Genomic DNA, 9,055 nt, shown 5'->3' with positions numbered 1-9,055 from the left:
AATAAATTGCGGAAAGTAAAAAGACACCGGAAATTATAGTGGTTCCCTTCATAATCCGAAGGTACATCCACTCCCTTTTCCATACGAAAGAGATTTCACTATAGTTAGAATTATGGTACAGCCTATTCACACAAACGGTGATGCCTACTATCTAACCTATAGGTAAACAAGTGTATGAAGAACAATCCTCTTCAACACCAACCCCTTGTGTCCAATAATCCTGGATCACAAGTCAAACAGAAATAACTCTTTTTATGATATTAACAAAGTGTAGTATTATCAATCTTCTCTTGATTGATCTTCTCCTTAGATAAATAATTCACTCAATGAATAATATACAAATGTTCAAGAAATAGAATGAGATGAAACTTTGATTATGAACACTTTTAAAAATTATTGAAGGAAATATGAAAGAGTGATTATCTTAAGTTTGTATGAAAATTCATGGAGGTGAAAATTCATTTTTGAAAATTTAAGAATTTATATTGCCAAAACACCTTTTCAAAGAGGTATCATTTTCTCCATAAACATTGATGAAAAGATATAATTTTTCAAAAACATTTTCACTGTAACGAACAGTGTTAACCGGTTAACCAAATGGGTTAACCGGTTAACGCATACAACGTTAACACAGGATTTCAAAAAACTGGGCTGTTAACCGGTTAACCCATATGGTTAACCGGTTAACACTGTTGAAATGCAGAAAAATACTTTAAGAAAATTGTGTCTTGCATTTCAAAGTGTTAACAAAAGGTTATGTTTAAAAAATGCAAATGCAGATCATGATTGTTGAACACTTGTATACTAATCTAAGAGTGAGTTAGATATACCTAAGAAGTGAATCAACAATCTTGCAAACGGTTGACTTGAAAAAGAAGCTTGATCAAAATGTTCCTCATGCATATGTGGCTTGATCACTTTGATGCTTGAATTATCTTTGAAGCTCTTCTCTTTTTGCATTGATGCATGTTGTCTTCATCAAAATACTTCTTGGATTGAAGCTTGCTTCTACAATCTCCCCCTTTTTGATGATGACAACCAACTTGAGATAGATGCTTGAAAGTGAAGTTTCTCTAATTTGATTCTCCCCCTAAGTTTAAGAACTCCCCCTAAATGAGAGGCATACAAAATTCTGCATAGAGAAATCATTAGAGAAACAAGTCTTCTCCCCCTTTGGCATTAGCAAAAAGGAAGAGACTTATGAAAAAGGGAAAAGTATACAAGCATACACACATTTTGTGATCATTAGATAAGCATTCAAGAACATATTATGACAGAATAAAAATGGATTAAAAGTTAAGTGTACGGTAAGCATAAGTAGCATAAACATAGTTTAACAACAAAAACAATAGAACAACACACAACAGGAACATAGAAAAACATAGTGCTTTATTCTTCTTCCGAACCATCCTCATCCTCCTCGCCTTCCGCTTCACTACCGGCTTCACCTTCATCATCTTCCACGGGAAGGTTGCGGGAACTTAACACTAGGTTCCGAAGACTTTTGATAGCGCGGGTGGTTTCACGATGTTAGCTCATCATGGTGGTATAGAGAAACTCATTTGTAATGCTACCTTCCGGAATAGGGAAGTTTGAAGAAGAAGACCCGTCATCATACTTGTAGGAACTGTCATTGCTTTGAATAATCCCGGTATTCTTCATAATGGTAACGCCGTTGATTTCATTGGCGGTAGTGGTCATAGCCAGAAACGGTTCTCTCCCGATTTCCATGTCTGTTAGTTCCAAAATCTTTGAGATAAGACGACCGTATGGCAGCCTTGTTTTGAGAGAAAGTTGTTGTTTCAGATGATACATTAGAGTAGGTAGCCAATTAATTCTGATTTTGTTCTTCACAGCAAATAGAACTTGCATCTCCAAATCATTGATTTGAGAAAGGTTTGAATCCTTTGGCAGCAAGACATGGCAAATAACATAATGCAGCATACGATCATCAACTGACAGGTTCTTAGCATAACAGAGTATGCGAGAAGTGCGCTGTCCCGACACAACAACATCCCTTGGAAATCTACAGATTGAGTAGTAGTATTCCATTTTATCATATTGAGCCCATTTTCCTTCATCATGATTAACACCTTTCCGAAGAAAAAATCCTGAATAGGGAATCTTAAGAGACGCAGCCAACGACCTTAGGTCTGTTACAATTTCACAGTCTCTCACAGTGGCAGACAGCATATGTTGATCATCATCATTCATATTTAAAGTAAAAATAGTTCAGAAAAGATTTTACCAAATCAGTATAAATTTTACCATTATCAGTTATGAACGCATGCAACCCTTGATATCTCAACAGCTCAGGAAAAGAGAAGGTAGTGAAGGATTTGAGATTCACATACTTACCCTTAAGCAGATGTCTAACCCTGACTTTGAAATCCATTCTCCTTTTCTTGGCTGTTTCCATTTTCAACTCTTCCTCTTCACTGCTAGATGATGATACAGGAGCCTTTCCCATTCTTGGAGGAGCCATGAAGAAGATGGAGATTCTAGGGTTTTGAGATGGATTTTTCGGAATAGGATTTGAGAGTTAGTAAGTGGGTATGGTTGAGTGGGGTTTAATGGAGCTTTAAAGAAACAACACTCAAGAAGGTTGAAAGTTGAATGAAATGAGATGAAGGGTTTATGGTGAGTAATGAGGGAGGAGAGAGTTATGAGGTGTAGGTGAAAGAGTAAAGCACATGCATTTAACATAATCACACATACCACAATAAAATTTAAAGTTTTAAAAAAATTAAAATTAAAAATCTGTATTCAAAACGTAAAGGTAGAAGTGTTGTTTTGGAGGTGTTAACCGGTTAACGTATACCGTTAACCGGTTAACGGACTGAAATTTTCCAAAAATAAAAGAAAAAGAGCAGCTCCGTTTTGAAGAATCGGGAAAAGATTTTTACAAAAATTTTACACAAAGTATTAGCACTTATCAATACGCAACTTTCGATTTAAAAATATTTTAAAACGGATAATATTTGGACATGCGAAAGTAAGAAAAACGGAAAACGGCGAAAAAGAAGTGCTAGCATTGCATAACATAAAAACTGAAAGTAAACACATTTTTAGCAACTATACCACATAACAAGTAATTTGAAGACAAGGTTAGCTGTCACCTTCATCGAGAATACCAAGTTCTCGCCGAATCTTGAAGAATTGCTCTTTAGCCAATGGTTTTGTGAATATGTCAGCGAGTTGGTTATGTGTATCCACGAACGTAACATCTACATCTCCGTTAAGCACGTGATCTCGAAGGAAATGATGTCGGATATCTATGTGCTTCGTCCTTGAATGCATGACCGGGTTCTTTGTGATGTTGATGGCACTTGTGTTATCGCATCGAAGAGGAATGCAGCCGAGGTCTACACCAAAATCCAGAAGTTGTTGCTTAAGCCATAAAATTTGTGCACAACAACTGCCTGCTGCAATGTACTCTGCTTCGGCCGTGCTAAGTGCGACACATGCTTGCTTCTTGCATGCCCACGACACTAGTGCATTCCCGAGAATGTGACAAGTACCACTTGTGCTTTTTCTATCGGTCTTACATCCTGCATAGTCAGCGTCAGAATAACCAATCAAGGAGCATATACTACCTTTTGGATACCATAGTCCGACGTTCGTTGTTCCTTTGAGATATTTCATAATCCTCTTCACGGCGGTGAGATGCGATTCCTTCGGGTTTGCTTGAAAGCATGCACACAAACATACACTAAACATAATGTCAGGACGGCTTGCCGTCAAATATAGTAATGAACCAATCATACCTCGATATTTTGTAATATCTATTGACATTCCGGATTCATCTTGATCAACGTACGTTTCGGATCCCATAGGAGTGGACATCACTTTGCAACTATCCATATCGAATCTTTTCAATAATTCCTTGCAATACTTGGATTGGTTGATGAAGATGCCATCCTTTGTTTGCTTGATTTGTAGTCCAAGGAAATAGTTCAATTTTCCCATCATGGACATCTCGAATTCTCCTTGCATCATGATTGAAAACTCTTCGCAAAGATCTTTGTTTGTTGAACCGAAGATGATGTCGTCGACATAGACTTGAGCCAATAAGGTGTTACCCTTGATCTTCTTTATGAACAAAGTCTTGTCAACCTTTCCTTTTACAAATCCCTTTTCACATAGAAAGTTGCTGAGGCGGTCATACCACGCTCTCGGTGCTTGCTTTAAACCATATAGTGCTTTCTTCAACTTGTAAACATGTGAAGGGTTCTTGAAGTCTTCAAAACCCGGAGGTTGTTTGACGTAGACTTCTTCATTGATATAGCCATTTAGGAAAGCGCTTTTGACATCCATCTGAAACAATTGAAAATTCATAGAACAAGCAAAAGCAAGTAATAATCGAATTGCTTCTAACCTTGCTACCGGAGCGAACGTCTCATCAAAATCAATTCCTTCCTGTTGGTTGTATCCTTGTGCGACCAATCTTGCTTTGTTACGAACTATGATCCCATTCTCATCAAGTTTGTTCTTGAAGACCCATCTTGTTCCAATGATGTGCTTGTTGTCCGGTCTTGGTACAAGACTCCAAACTTGATTTCTTTCGAATTGGTTGAGTTCTTCTTGCATTGCTACTATCCATTGATCGTCGCCTAAGGCTTCATCGACTTTGGTTGGTTCTATTTGAGACACAAAAGCCATGTTGAGACAAGCATCTTTGAGATTTAGTCGTGTTGCAACGCCTTGGCTAATATCACCAATAACTTTATCGATAGGGTGATCTCTATGAGTTTTCCATTCTTTCGGTAGATCATGATGTTCTTCAATGATTGGTGAGCCATCTCCTTGTGGAATTGATTGAACATTCGAAAGTTCCTTTTGTGACACATCTATTATATCATCATCATCATCAACAACAAAGTTATCCTCTTTCGAGGGGTTAGTTTCATCAAAACATACATGCGTTGATTCTTCAATAGTAAGAGTTCTTTTATTGAAAATTCTAAATGCCTTACTAGATAGGGAGTAGCCAAGGAAGATACCTTTGTCGGATTTCTCATCAAACTTACCAAGGTTGTCCTTTCCATTGTTGAGGACAAAACATTTGTACCCAAAGATGTGAAAGAAAGATATATTAGGCTTCCTTCCTTTGAAAAGCTCATACGGAGTCTTTTTGAGAATCGGCCGAATGTTGACACGGTTGCTAACAAAGCATGCTGTGCTAACTACGTCCGCCCAAAAATATTTAGGAAGGTTGGAGTCACTGAGCATTGTTCTTACGAGTTCCACCAAGGATCTATTCTTTCTCTCTACGACACCGTTTTGTTGTGGTGTTCGTGGTGCAGAGAAGTTGTGGGAAATTCCGTGCTTTTCGCAAAATTCTTCAAAGAATGTGTTTTGAAATTCTCCCCCGTGGTCACTTCTTATGGAGGTTATTGAAAGAGACTTCTCATTCTGAATTTGTTTTGCATATTTTTTGAAAGCCTTGAAAGCATCGCTTTTCTACACAAGAAACAAAGTCCACGTATATCTAGAGAAGTCATCAACAATTACCAAACCGTACACATTACCTCCGAAACTTTTCGTTCTTGATGGACCGAAGAGATCCATGTGCAAGAGTTGAAGTGGCCTCGACGAAGATACAACATTCTCGGATTTGAAAGTTGTCTTGGGTGCTTTCCCTTTTGGCATGTGTCACACAGCTTATCCTTGATGAACTTAATCTTTGGAAGACCAACGACAAGATCATGCTTTATTAATTTGTTCATGTGCTCCATGTGTATATGAGCGAATCTTTTATGCCATAGCCAAGCCTCGTTGTTGTTTGTCATTAAGCACTTTACCTTCAAGGAAGAGTCATCAAAAGAAGTCATAAAAATATTATTAACCCTTTTACCTTTTAGCAAAATGTCATGGGTGACTTCATGCTCTATCACACATTCATCTTTTGAGAAGTTGATCTGGAACCCTTTGTCACACAATTGACTTATGCTAAGAAGGTTGTGCTTTAGGCCTTCCACATAAAGGACATCTTCGATGATGGTAAAAGGAGGTGCTCCAATGGTTCCTACTCCAAGGATCTTCCCTTTGGTGTCATCACCGTATGTAACATATCCTTTGCCCTTTAAAGATAGATGTGAAAATTTGTCGATGTCGCCCGTCATATGCTTTGAACAACCGCTATCAAGATACCATTGATTCGAGGTTGTTTTCAAGCATACCTACAAAACAAAATCAAGTTTTGTTAGGTACCCAAATTGCTTTGGGTCCTTGGTAGTTAGTACCATTTTTAACCCACACATAATGCCCTTTGATTCCACAATAAAAGCAAGTAGGTTGAAAATCACTTCTATATCTAGGAACATAATTCTTCTTCTTAGCAATCATTTTCTTTTTATGACTTTGATGCATATTTTTAGAGTTGTTTACTTTCTCTTTTGCAACTTGTTCACTTGCTTTAACAAAAATGGTCTTATTTGTGCTTGGTTTAGAAAACTTAGAATATCCTAATCCACTTTTGTCATTAGAATACCTTTGGTGCTTAAGAATTTCTTCCAACCCAATTTGACCTTTTTCATATCTTTCTAAAACTCTTTTAAGTTGAACAATTTGAAAAGATAAAGATTCACAATTCTTACATGCAAGGCTTTGTTTTTCATCCATCAACTTTTGTTTTCCACTTTCAATATATTTTTCCAAAGCAGTATTTTTTTCTTCTAAGGATGAAATTTGTTTCTTTTGGGATGAAATACTTTTATACAATGTCTTGCATTCTTTTAAGAGTTCATTTATAACATCTTGTGCGTCATTGTCATAAACTGAAAAATTGCTACTAACCTCATCGATTTCTTCATCGGAGTGATGTGAAGCCATAAGAGCCATGTTCGCACATTCATCGCTTTCCGATTCCGAAGATGAACTGATCTCATTATCGTCCCAAGCGACGTAAGCTTTTTTGTTTTTGAATTCCTTCTTGCCTTTGAATCCTCCTTTCTTTGCATGTTTTGGGCAGTCCGGCTTTATGTGACCTTGCTGTCCACATTCATAACACGTAACGTCTTGCATTGATGTGGATGCTTCCTTTTTCCTGAAATGGTTATTCTTTTTAGGATAAGAGGAATTTTTATTTTTATTAAAAAACTTACCAAGCATCTTTACAAGAAGCATAAAGTTCTCATCTTCGGACGTCTCATCATCTTTGTCCCTTTTTGAATCAACCTTCAAGGCAATTCCCTTGGACTTCTTTTCTTGACTTTCGTGCTTCTCGAGCCTTCCAAGTTCCAATTCGTGTTCTTGAAGTTTTCCAAATAGAGACGCGGATGTCATCGTTGAGAGACTCTTCTTTTCCGAAATAGCGGTCACTTTCGGTTGCCATTCTCTTGTCAAAGATCTTAGGACTTTCAGGTTGAGATCATCATTAGTGAAAGTTTTACCCAGAGCGATCAAGTGATTTGTTAGATGGACAAATCTCTTTTGTAAGGCAACTATAGATTCACCGGGCTGCATGCGGAACATCTCATATTCTTGACTTAGGGTGTTTAGCCTCGATCTCTTCACTTCGGTGGTTCCTTCATGTGTTCCAACCAAGGTGTCCCAAATCTCCTTTGCCGACTTACATTGAGATATACGGAAGAACTCGTCCATACTGAGAGCGCTTTGGAGTATGTTGATTGCCTTCTTCTCATTCAGAATCCTTTTCTTATCATCTTCGTCATAAGTGTTTTTCAACTTTGGGGTACCAACTCCATTCACCACATTCACCGGTTTGTGTGGACCTTCTTCAACTGCTTCCCATATACCTTCCCCTTGGGCCTCAAGATGTGCCTTCATTCTGATTTTCCAGAAATCGAAATATTCTCCGGAGAAGAGTGGGGGCTTGTTGCTACTTCCACCGTCTTTGAAAACCGGATTTATGCTTGCGGAAGCCATGCTGGATCTCTAGGAACAAGTTACCTATAACTTGCTCTGATACCAAATGTAAGTTGTAAATGCGCCTAAGAGGGGGGGGGGGGGGGGGGTGGGTGAATTAGGTGGTTAAAAATTCTTCGATCTTGTTTCCGGTTTTTGGTTATTTTTCGTTTAAGTGCGGAAAAATAAATTGCGGAAAGTAAAAAGACACCGGAAATTATAGTGGTTCCCTTCACAATCCGAAGGTACATCCACTCCCCTTTCCACACGAAAGAGATTTCACTATAGTTAGAATTATGGTACAGCCTATTCACACAAACGGTGATGCCTACTATCTAACCTATAGGTAAACAAGTGTATGAAGAACAATCCTCTTCAACACCAACCCCTTGTGTCCAACAATCCTGGATCACAAGTCAAACAGAAATAACTCTTTTTATGATATTAACAAAGTGTAGTATTATCAATCTTCTCTTGATTGATCTTCTCCTTAGATAAATAATTCACTCAATGAATAATATACAAATGTTCAAGAAATAGAATGAGATGAAACTTTGATTATGAACACTTTTAAAAATTATTGAAGGAAATATGAAAGAGTGATTATCTTAAGTTTGTATGAAAATTCTTGGAGGTGAAAATTCATTTTTGAAAATTTAAGAATTTATATTGCCAAAACACCTTTTCAAAGAGGTATCATTTTCTCCATAAACATTGATGAAAAGATATAATTTTTCAAAAACATTTTCACTGTAACGAACAGTGTTAACCGGTTAACCAAATGGGTTAACCGGTTAACGCATACAAAGTTAACACAGGATTTCAAAAAACTGGGCTGTTAAATATGGTTAACCGGTTAACACTGTTGAAATGCAGAAAAATACTTTAAGAAAATTGTGTCTTGCATTTCAAAGTGTTAACAAAAGGTTATGTTTTTAAAAATGCAAATGCAGATCATGATTGTTGAACACTTGTATACTAATCTAAGAGTTTGTTAGATATACCTAAGAAGTGAATCAACAATCCATGACACAAAGTCTTCATTCTTTTCTCTTCAATCAAACTGAACTAATCATATCTGTTTTGATACCATTCAGCCTCAAACAAATTTTCTTCCATCAAGACTCGCATTGATGGGATCTCAACCTCTACGGGGAGCACTGCTTCCATGCCATACACAAAAGAG

Source organism: Lathyrus oleraceus, chromosome 3 (genome assembly GCF_024323335.1).
Source record: "Lathyrus oleraceus cultivar Zhongwan6 chromosome 3, CAAS_Psat_ZW6_1.0, whole genome shotgun sequence".
Classification (NCBI taxonomy): Eukaryota; Viridiplantae; Streptophyta; class Magnoliopsida; order Fabales; family Fabaceae; genus Lathyrus; species Lathyrus oleraceus.
This window is presented reverse-complemented; position numbering follows the sequence as displayed.